Source organism: Plodia interpunctella, chromosome Z (genome assembly GCF_027563975.2).
Source record: "Plodia interpunctella isolate USDA-ARS_2022_Savannah chromosome Z, ilPloInte3.2, whole genome shotgun sequence".
Classification (NCBI taxonomy): Eukaryota; Metazoa; Arthropoda; class Insecta; order Lepidoptera; family Pyralidae; genus Plodia; species Plodia interpunctella.
The window spans coordinates 4,640,728-4,653,496 of record NC_071324.2 but is presented as its reverse complement, the minus strand read 5'-3'; the positions used below and the strand labels follow the sequence as shown (position 1 = coordinate 4,653,496).

At 33.4% G+C, this 12,769-nt stretch overlaps 1 protein-coding gene across 2 annotated transcripts in view; it reads left to right on the top strand.

Annotated features, from left to right (window-relative positions):
• The window catches only part of LOC128683065 (uncharacterized protein), a 73,223-nt gene that overhangs the window by 32,926 nt on the left and 27,528 nt on the right, over positions 1-12,769 (top strand). The window lies entirely within an intron of this gene.

The window sequence follows — 12,769 nt, the reverse complement described above, 5'->3', positions numbered from 1 at the left end:
TAATAAAAAATATCAAAAACGATACTGGAGTACCTTGGATTTTTCAGATAATCTGTGCATCAAATGAACGGATTAAATGTGCAAATCAATACATCGCCGGGAGGGTCGGACATATGAACTATTTGGAATGTAGGTATTCCGTTAAATGAAACAGGAAACTTTTGCATCCGTGAAATAACATTTCATAGATAATTGGATGCAAAATAGTGTGAATCTTACCTATTGTCTTGAAAATCTCTTTATATTTTTTTCACTTCCTGTCTGCTTCCTGTCTGGTTTTACGCCTGCAATCGAAATTTCACAGGTTCGCATCCTACTCGTGCCAATCAGACACGTATATTAAAGTTTTTTATAGACAGATTAAAACGTAATTTTATACACAATTATGTATGCTAAGGTACTCACCATTGAGGAATATTCTCTAGTGCATAGAAAGCTAAGCTATATCTCACTCGCAGCATTGTAGCCATCTGACAAACACCACGTGCAAGTGAGGATGACAAATTATGACCGAGTCTGGATTCCATTAGTCTCTAACTTATTCCCTGCTTTGTGTCGTGATTCATTTTACTACTGTGAGCTCGACTCATTCGTTTTACCCAACGGAAAGGAAGCATATCTATAAAGGAAGCATCATGTTTTCTGGGTAACCGTTGACAGCAAGAAAAATTGAGACACCCGTGAATCGCACACTCTTTTAGAATTTACCTCATATGATGTTGATCCCTGCCATAACGTTAATCGACTCACATATTTGGGTCTTGGGTCGAATTTGATTCACACAAAAATTGATATTTCAATATATTTTAGAGATTTGTGCATCGATGTTTTATGCATCGGCTGTTTATTAATTTTATTTCTTGTCGTTAAAATACTTATGTTTTATATATATATATATATATATATATATATATATATATATATATATATATATATATATATATATATATATATATATATATATATATATATATATATATATATATATATATATATATATATATGCCTGCCGATGCGGATATAACCGCAGCGAAGGTCCCATACAGCCACGTCACTTTCCCATTATTATTTCTAGTTTTGAAGGAACGATTCTAGGAGCAGGAATTCCTCTTTCCGGGACCGAAATATCAGCTATTCTGCAGGACCGTATCCAGGTATAAACAAAGTTCCCCGGTAATGAGAATTCAGGAACGGCACTTCACATCGCCCGCTGATTATTTTTGAACGAACAGGAAATGAAACCGCAGCTAGTAGGCAATTAGGCATAATTGGGCTATCAAATGCAAAAATAATTTTCCAACTCCTTCTATGTACCCTATTAGTTGAAAAGAAATAAGTTCTCTCTTCGCAATATTTTAACTTGAATAGCATGAAATGATCATGAAAAAAAAAAATATTTTCATTATCTTTACAATTTCCAATTTTTAAATATGTATGGTCCACGGGACCATTGTACAAAATGATCCTGTCATTTATCATCATCATTGACAATAAAATAAACTTATTACTATGGTACTTATTACTGGTTAATATTCAAAAGAAATTAAAAGTAATAAAAACAAATTATTAAAAATTATTGATATGTATTTATAAAAATGCCAGTCCCTACCATTCTTTACAATTGAGGTAGCGTACCCAGAAGGCTGACAGCATTGCCACATTGAATGGCAATGCCTAACACTGCCCTAAATATATGCCAGCCTTTTGGTCACATGTTATACTTCAATGATATTATTGGAAATGGCTTTGTATAATTTGAATGTAATTCGTTCCCAATGTTTCAACCCCAAACGGCTCAAATATGTAAATAAATGTCAAATATTTACGCCGTTTAAGGCTTTCGGCAGCAGCCGCAACCGCGCCGGCCTTAGACCCAGTGACCGGAAGGTGAGGCGGAGCCAGAGTGTCCACACATGTGGCATCCCATACCAGAGCCGTTCCAAACTCCAGGGCACTAGGGTTATTCCATCCAATTTCTCGCCTATTCTAGATCAGAACCATACTCACGTCAACATTTTTTCTATATACATATATGTTAAAAATGTAAAAAATGATTTTTCTCAAAAATACATACAAATACGCCTTATATATATACTCGGAGCCAAAGACTTTCGAAACAAATAGGGAACGAACTATTAAATTTAAAAAATATCTTTCATGTATATACCTAACGTCATCCGTCACATGATTAGTGTGTTTGTTCACTTAGGGTAAGTTGAGCAACTTTCAATTATCGCAGTGCATTATATAATGGAAGTACCATAGATAAAAGAAATATTGGGAAGTACTAATACTACTAGGCCGCTGATATGACTGAAAGAGCGTGACACGTTGTTTAACGAATTATCTAGTGATGTAGTAATGTAAATTGGATCAGTTTACATTAAACCATATATTTTGAACATGTTTTACACATTTTATATTTCGTGAACTTCATTTTTAAGATGTTAAAAATTTGATTTTTGAAAATAGAAATATTGCTAAGAAACTGGATTAAAATGTAATAAGGTTTTGCAACGATCCAATTCTCAATGTCTTTTTCTTGAACCTTCATAATCGAATCAATTAAAGTGCGTATAAATCATGCAGAATCACTCTACATCTATAGTTTAAGGGAAATGTCAACAAATGTGTTCAACTGCTCACACTGAATTGTATGGAACCCTTATCCAAAATATTTATATGTATGGAATGAATTGGATAGCGCTCTGTATAAACTCTATGGTTGCACCAATCAATTTTGACGTTGACTTTGACCCATGGAATTAGTAGGTACTCCGTACAACGTAATGCTTGTTACGTAAATCCATGTTTTGACCTGCTCGCCGCTGGCATTTAAACAAAATGGCGTACTATGCATTTTTACTAATTTGCGCAGGTTAGATGAAACCCACTCTTAGGTTCGTTCGTTATTGACTAGGGTAAGCCGTGATAATGGGAAGTGATTGTATATATTTTGATACTTTTGATGATAAATATGTTGATACTATTAAAATAGTGACGTACCCTTTATAGAGGAGCTCTTGAAGAATTGTATATTTTCTCAATTTTCCAATGGTTTACAGCACGCTGCAATTGCTTTGTTGATTACGATAAAATCTCTCTGAAATACGCTTGCGGCAAGATGGAGAATGAACTCCTATAAAACTTTTATTTTTTTCTGCTCAAGTTAAATTTAAACTCAACAACCTTTGACTTGTGAAACCCGTAGTAGATTATAGCGTAAATAGTTTATCAGTCTTGGTTTATTACTGAACTGTAAACGAACGTTACCGTTGCCGTAATCAAAAATACACTTGAACTTGAATAAGAAACTTGCAACCGAAACCTTTATAACAATGCCGGAATTATTCAAGCTCAATTAAGATCCAGATGAAACCCGATTGGGTTGCTTACACAGGCATGTGTCAGATCAGCGCTCCACATCGTGAGCCAGCAACGAGAGCATTTGTCGCGGGCACCGTGCTCGAGAGCCGATCCGAAAACGATTTATCTAATGCGAGCCTTATGTCAAGAGGAATAGAGGATACTACTTACACTCTTATCTCTCCACTATGTAGTACTATCCGGTAAATTGTTCGCAAAGCTTTGTGCTCTTCAAGATTTTCCGGAATAACATTTTTTAAAATCCTAACTGATAAAATATTTCTAATTTTTAAAGTCCTTATTTATATTTACTTAGGTATATCTGTTTTGATATATTTTGAACTTTCAGTTAAGTCCAAAACTAAGTACTTACATGTTTAAATACTTACAAAGAAGCATTTTCTCGTTGTACTTAAGGAATTTTCTTTTGAAACAAAAATTTTTCAACGTTATTTGTATGTAACTTCAACAGCTTATGCCAGATAACTTATTGTGAAACAAGCAAACTTTTATAATAATATTCTATTAAAGAACATTTTTTATACCGTTTCATGTAACAAAGTTGAAGGTCAAAATCACTTTGAATGTTTCTACGTACGTGTGTATCAGTAGGATCTTCATTTTGTACCTAATGTTATGTCGAATAACAATTATTAAAAGCTAGTGTAGAAATGAGTAAACATATAAGTAATACAATAAAATTAACTGAAATTAAATGATATAATTATAAAAACAATAATCTGAACAATCTAAATTTTTATTGTATATTATTATAATTTACATGAAAATATTTAATCAATACATATAATAAAACAGTAAAAGAAGTATTTCTGTACATTGAAGATATTTAAATAAAAAAAAATTGAGATCGACAGAGAATCAGTAATAGAATAAGTAATAATAATAAAAAAGTCTGTCAGTTTTTCTGTCTGCAAACGCCAATCTCTGGATCTAGTGGACGGATTTTAATGAAACATTTTTGTTGTATAGCTATAAAGCCTGGTCAAAAATTAATAAATTATACCATATATGGGTATAATTAATTTTGGAAACTGGAACAGCTCTAGCAGAACCCATAAAGACCAGCTAAACTGTAGGAAATATAGAAAAGTAACCTTAACAAAAATTATTCGCCCTGATGAGCATTTTCTGATGACGTATAAAATTCGAAGATACAGTACACCTGATGATGAACTCCAACAGACCCGCTACACTATAACTGATATAACAAAAGCGCCTTAACAAAAGTTGATCAGCCTGATGAGCATTTTTAACATAGGTAGGTATTTATAAAACGACTTCTTTGGTCCAAGGTTTTAACCATGATTCACAAATATCTTGAGACTCTCAAAAATCTATTTTATTCCCCATGTCTTCTTTGCCGCGAGAAACAGCTCTTCTATAATATACTTATATGAAAATGACGTCTTAGTAAAAGTTAACCAATCTGATAAGCATTTTCTGTCTTAGCATAAATTGTTCATCTTGAGGGGCGTATTAAAGTAGAAGATTTAGAACATTTCTAAAACGGAAGTTCTGTAATAAATTTAATCTTATATTTACCCTATACTATTATAACATACCTAAGCTGGGAGTAACAGTTAAGAGTTAGAGATAGAGTAACAGTTTGGGCTAAGTTTCAATGACGACGGAAGGTATTCATTGAAAACTTGCCTGAACTGGCTAAAACTCCCATTTATGTATAGAATATGCCTTCGGGCTTATGTTATTTTGTATGGTTACTTATTTCATATCCAGTTTATCTTTGTGACACGGCAGCCTACCCGGTAACGCAGGGGAGCAGTCACTTAGGTTTTAATGGCAAAGAAAATGTTTTAAATTGTGTAACCATGCCCATTATTGCCCATTAATAAGTGTTTCAGATTTTTCTGTAACTTAACCCTCAACCCTTTTAAAAGGAGGGTGAACAATTTTTAAGTTAAAAACTGAAAATTGGAAAACATACTTTTCATCATTTTTCTCAAAGAATGACCGAGATTTTACTATGAAACTCACGCGGGCAAAGCCGCGGGCAATAGCTAGTTTATAATAACCGAGAATAGGAGTTTATAATAACCGAAAATACCTATAATATCTAAAGAAATAGTTGATTACAAATAATAATAAAACGTGGGTAAACTATGAAAAAATAAAGAAGAACTTAGAACGGAAATAACACGAAAACGAAGCTTTGCAATGTTTCATCCCTAATTTTCGTTCACATTTTGTAACAGAGTTCTAAAAATAGGTGCCTTTACACATTTACTTCATGAATTTCTGAAGCGACGGCGGGAATCGATACAACAAAAACTTTTGCACAAGTGTTATCTCGAAAGCTGCCATCGAAAGGGTTCCATTTCTATTATTTCTTTACTGTTTTGGATTCAGAAGAGACAGTAACAGGGATATAATTAGCGAGAAATCATTGCAAAATTCGAATACAAATATGTTGATGTTGACTACAAACATGTTTAGTAATCAGAATAGTATTTAAATCACTTACTGAAATAGGTTTAAATTTTACTGGTATAGCTTTTATGTATGAAATTAAGGTTTCCTTTCAAAATGTCGTTATATTCGCAAAAAAAATCTCAAATAAAACTTTATACGTAAGATCCTACAAGTGTATGATGGCCTTAATTCTATTTTGTATTGTAACTGTCTTACGCCGCTGATTGTGATAGAATGCACGTCTGAGACTGTAACTATTTGAAATAAAGAAATGAATAAAACGCGTGAAATCAATCAAGTGCCGACCCATATGTCTGTGAAAGTATCGATACATCTTGTCTTGGCTACGCTTCACGATTGATAGCCTTGGTTCTGACCTGGGACCTTACTCCAAAGTTTAACCTATAGTACGCGGAGCTGGGAACTTACAATGTCAAGTTAAATTTAGCATCACGATTTACTGACTAACAGTCAAAATAACCTATTGAGTTTGAATATATAGATATTGGTACTGATTGACGATCTTGAACGGCACCAATTTTAAAAGTTTGGTTCAGTAATTTTTTCATTTTCGAAAGTACGTAGTTTGTCCGTAACATCAAATTAAGTATACAGATTTAATACCATATATTGGTATATATTATTATTTAGTAAGTACATAATATTTTTCTACGTGTCCCTAAATGGCTAAACGGCTTATTATAATTAATGTCATTACAACATTTCATTATGAATGCTTTAATTTGTGATTTTTATCGTTTCCAAATAAGATGATTTTCAAAAATAAATTAATTTATTTTGACGATACAAATGATAACAACTACAAATATCCACTATGAAATGTGATCGTAAAGCTTAATATTTGTTATAATGCAATACCGAACAAGGTGTGTAAATTGTTAAAAAATATGTAATATTTTAATAGAACATATACCACAAGTAACACGCTGTACCCACTGTAACCTTAACACGTAAATTGTTGTCAGTAAAAAATAAATAATCATGTATTTTCCTACGATTTGAATATAACTTTTCAAATTTTGACACCAGCTATGTATAAATTAGAATATTCAATATAAAATTAATTAAAAGTTCGTATATCAGACTGTAGCTTAATCTTGATGCTAATTCTCCGATATTGCGGCTATCAGTCATCGGCAGTCATAAAGTATGTACACGGGTGTGCCCGTGGAAACCATGCTTCGTGGAAACTTACAAATCATAAGTAAAGAAGCGAAAAATATGAATTGTAAAGTACATCACATTATTTTGTATAAAGTCTCTGTATGTTTTTTTGGATATTTTTGGCGTCTACCCTAGAATAGGATCACTCATTATCCACCTGTGATTTTATAACCGCCTACCTGACGACAACTCTCTTTGGGAATGCTGTATGTATCTCAATCACCTCATAATATATAAAGGAGAACGCACACCACAAAAATAGGTCATATTACTAGTAACTCCTGTCATATGTCAGACAAGACAATGATTTATTTGCAAAAACATGAGTTTACATTTTTGACAATGTGGTGTTAAAAGAAAAACTTAAGCCTATATGTTTCATCGTCCACGGGTACCTGTGCAAATTTAAATGGAGAGTATGCTATCGTCCCACAAAACAAAGTCGTTTAAATAAAAGTACCTAACGTACGCAGATAGATAAGACGTATATGGTACATAAAAAATACTAGGTATATCGGTACGTATCGTACACTGGTTATTAATAATATGAATTGTGTCGTAAAACACCATATTTGTTAATGAACTCAACAGCGAGTTGTCGCGAATATTTCATATTTCATAATAAGAAAGAGCCATTAGGCACATGTGTCGTTTGCGAAATGATTTCTTGCTGAGATCCACCGTCTCCAGACAATTTTGCTGATGACGAATTCAAACTTGAATAATAATTTACGTGTTTTAAGGTTAATTTATATTTGGGTACTGAAAACAGGATAATATTATGTCAGCATACGGCAACTGTTATCAGCAAATCGAAAGATACCTACCCTAAACAATGTTTAGAAAAGTCCGGAAACCGAATCATCGGCACCAATCTCAAATATTTTTTTACAAAGAATCATTATTATCTATATTAATTTGGAGAACTATTGATACATAAAAAACTAGTTTCGACAGTTCAAAAGTTTCGGCTGTTATTTATTGATTGTCTCCACAGTTTCGTGGAGTCTACTTTAAAAAGTTATTATCACATTCAGACTGTGTACTTTTATTACAATTTTTTCAAAGTTGTCATAACAATTGATTGATTTGATAAAATTGTTTGAACAGATAAGGCTCAATTTTCATTGGGTTAATCGGAAATTCATTAGATTCTTGAGAAGGTCCTTTGTATTTTATATCTTGCTAAACGGTTAGACAAAACTTGAAAAAGTACTTCTATGATACCGTCAGAGAAATCTAATTAAAAATAAACAAATGTCCAAGCTAATAAGGAAAGTAAATATAAATTTCTAAGCTAATAAGGAAAGTAAGTAAATATTTATTTTTCTTTCGTTTTCATTCCCTGATATTTAGTCACAATACTTTGTTCATTGTAACTAGATATTTGAACTACATCTACGTATTAGATACAATAATTTCTAAAAGTAATGTACCTATATCGTAGGATCCCCGTAAGCATCAAAAGAGAAAAGTCAAATGCAAATGGAGGAAGAACAAAAATATATGAAATTAGAAACAGTTTAAGTAAGATGTTTTAAAATATTTTTTACTTTATTTTGTTATGGTTAAAGCTGCTTAACAATAATGCCTTTTAGCGCTGAACCTGCTTATCCCCATCTGTAGCATATAATTTTGTGAGATGCCGTAGGAAACTCTAAAAGCCGCTAAGCTATTTCCGGGGAATATTTTATGATCTAATCCCTGTCATCCGACATTCGAGGTCAGGTAGAGATGAACTTTTTGAGCTATCATTGGAATCCGGTGTAATTCTTGGTAACCATTTTGTGAAATTGTAATAGATTTTCCACTTTATGTAAAATCATCGCGATTGAAATCTGTCTACCTGTCTCTGTACGTGTGTTGTTTCGTTTCTGGCACTTTGGACGACATAACCGCAAATTATTTATGCACATACCTATCCGAAAGAAGGTCATTGACCATGACAGTCCTGATCCTATGAGGGATTTGCTGTTTTTAAAATTTTATATGGAACTCTAAAAATTAAGAATCGCAAATCATGATTTAAGTCACATACAAATCTTAGAATACAAAATGAGTCTACTGCAAGTCTGATAAAATTGTTTCAAAGTATGATTCATTGTTTAAAGAGCACCCTTTTAATAACGCAAATAAAGGAAGCGTGAGAATAATACTCGTTATTTTCAGCTTTGGCCAAATATGAATAAAAGATCTACACCGAATAATAAAAATAAAATCTTTACTTATGTCGAAATGAACAATATTATTTTGTGCGTTGACTACATCGTTAAGTAAGTAACACACTAAGGTACCAGAGATGCTAAACAACAGGTTGATTACTTCAAGCTGTTCCATTCATTCCGAGTAATTTTTCCAGGGTTACAAAGTAATTACAAGTAATTACGTTACTAAATTATTATGAATGAATATTCATTAATTTTACATATGTAGAATTAATGAAAAGTAAGTGTTATTTATTATCGGTCAAGTTGCGATTCTAAAATATGTAATCGACATAATATACGTACATCTCAGATAACAGAATACCAGGTGAGAGACAAAACATAATAATATGAATTAGATCATAAAATCTATAAATAAATAGGCGGTTCCTTCAATAATGTGGTTCCTGCACAGCTTCGTGGTTCCCTCCACAATTCCACAACCTCCCGCGGATCTTATATGAGGCTTCGGGTCATATTGACAAGAAAAAATATAACATGTACCTTCGCGCTATAAATAATTTCAAAAATTGAAGACTGTGCAGGATATTATAAAAGAAATGACATAACATTTTTAGTAAGGTATTCTTTATAAAAATTCGCTAACAGGTGTTCCCTTAGTCCTGCACGCGATCTCATTTTCGTTACATGCAAGGTATTCTCAATAGCAGTATGCTAATATTATCTTTGTATACTTCCTCAATCAATACGATGGTGTTATGTATTGTTTCTACATAGTATAGTAACTATACATATCACTATCTAGTCAATTGCGTAAAAATACCCGCTGTAGCTTCGCGATTGCTTAGTTCTTATGTATTACTTACGTATCATTTTTTAAATGTCTATCTACATGATTTTAGGAAATAGTTATCATATAACCGTTTCTCTGATTGATACGTTGCCTTTATGGTTTCGTCATATCTATCCGTCAGTCGGTTCATAAGACCGTGATGTAAGGTTAATACAGGCAGGTACGAATTTTGTGCCAGTCATCAATTTTATTCTGCTTTTGAATCACAGACCTTTTATTTATCATTGTAAGTATTAATGAAGTTTTCGAGTACATATGAATTCTTATTATTAAAAGGTTCAAAATAGAATTGAGGCTTATATGGCAATGATATGTGATAGTGATAGAAAATTGTATATTGAAACAGCCAATATAGTTTTCAAGTACCCTATAGTTGTATTGAGAAATTTTAGCTATACCTCTAGATTATCGCGACATATAAGAAAAGGAGACATTATAGAGTATGATATGAATTAAATGATAAGTTAGAAAAAGCCTAAAGATTGTTGGGCCAAGGTAATCCGAGTGGCCGATAATGATACATTCAATATAGAAGATAAATTGTAATAAATTTATCTTCTTTAAGTAATAATGCTATTGCTAACACTAATGTCAAATATTATTCAAGACGCCAAAATTACAATGAATTTTTCGCATAAATAAAAAAGCGTCCAAAAAATTCTTTATCTAGTAGCTTTATTTATTGGAATTATTTTTTAGACTTCGCTAATAAATAATAAAATATAATGAAAATTGATGGGAACGCTTGTGTACGCGTAGACACGGCGTTAAATTTGGGACATTATCTCGGTAACAAACTGTATCGGGAGCCAGGTGATTATGGTCGACCGCCACAAAGGGAAGATCTTCCCGCCAGGCTAGATGTTGCGCCTGAAGAACCGCACGGCTCCAACGGTGTATGTCGGAGGTTGTATAATATATGCTTCCAATCGAAAACGCACTGTCTATGCGATCTAGGTTTGTTAGCTGTCTATAGTGAGTCGACCGTCATGCCATCTGTCCGTAGTGTCGTGGGTCACTTGTGTGGCTTGTTATTTGTTGCGTTTGGTCGGCTTTTTACATCTGCGGCGTTGTGCAAGTGGCGTGGTAGGTGTCGCCGCAAAACAGTCCCGCCACCGCTTCAATATGAGACAAAATAGTAGAAGTAGTTATTGTAGCCACATACTTGTGAAATACCATTTTAATAGCTATTCCGACCCTGTGAATTACCCATTGAATGGTGTTCCGTGGTTCAGGGCCCAGGTCACGCCACTCGCAGGCGTCGAGATAGTGCGCGCCGCGGCGTTTATGGTTATAGTGGCTAGGCCCCGCCCAACCTAATCGGATTCTAAAATTGGACCGACTATTGACCTCTTTACAGTTCCTCAGATTAGCGGCATTCAATGTTTTGTCGATACTTTTACTTCATCTTCCAATCTTCCAATACGCTGTGCTATTAGCGATATGATAATTTTACTGATTTTTCATCTACTTTCAATTTACAACTACGTTAAATTTTTATCCCCCGTATCGGCTTCGCTCTGGTAAAAACGTGATCTAAACCATTTTCAGGAATCATCTATATATTGATAAAAATCGCATAAAATTCTGTGCAGTATGGTTTTTGAGTTTATCGCGAATAAACAAACGCGACAGAGGCGACTTTGTTTTATATGTAGGATAAAAATTAGATAAATGTTATGTCGTTGTAAGGGAACTATAACATTTTATTGTAATTAATGTCACTTGGATTTTTCTTTGGACTCAAGAGTTATTTTTCATTTCTTTATATGCATGCGTGGATTTAATCTTGAGACGTTTAGCTAACACTAGTACTATCGGGTCCGTATTCAAATTACATGATTTGCAAGCGTGTTCGTAGACAATTATAACGGATATTTGCCTTTAATTGTCGCTTACGAGCGTTTTACGAGGCAAGAAAGGTGGATCACAAATTGAAGGGAATCTTGGGGAACCGATGTTACGGCAGTTTGACGAATTGGGACGTGTTATATGTCAAAAAATAAAATTTTTGATTAAGTACTATTACTATATTTATGTTAAGAATATTTTTATTAATAGGGAGTATTACTGCATATTTATCCCGCCAGAGTACAGCACTTATGTTAGGTACACAAAAGCTTTGCCACCTTTTGCTACGTCGATTTAAACGTTTATTTTAGAGTACTTTATTAATCCTTTTATTATGTAAGTATTCATTTGTGAAAATATGCAACAATGTAGCATATTCGGGTGCCGAAATATTGGGAAATATCGTTTTTCATAAGATAAAAAGACTTCGAAAACTATGATACGCCTCACACTGTAAAGTTTTCGAGACTCGAAGATCTTCAGTGAAAATCAAGTGTGGTCATAGCACAGTTGACCAAATAACCAGCATTTAAATAATGTAGGTGTTTATTTGATTCAGTAGGTATGGTTATTCTACATTTGTAATATAACAATTTTAATTTTATATATACCTATGTCTGGTGTGTTTTCATAAGACTCGCGTGCTGATCTTATTGGTGAACGATATAGTCCATTACATTGCGAACATATAAGGTTATATTGTCAGTATAAGTTATTGCATATATTTCTTCATGTATACCTTACATTACATTTCATGTATGTGACATGAGTCTTACCTCACCTCAGCTCAGCGCAGCTCAGCTCAGCTCAGCTCAGCTCAGCTCAGCTCAGCTCAGCTCAGCTCAGCCCAGCTCAGCTCAGCTCAGCTCAGCTCAGCTCAGCTCAGCCCAGCTCAGCT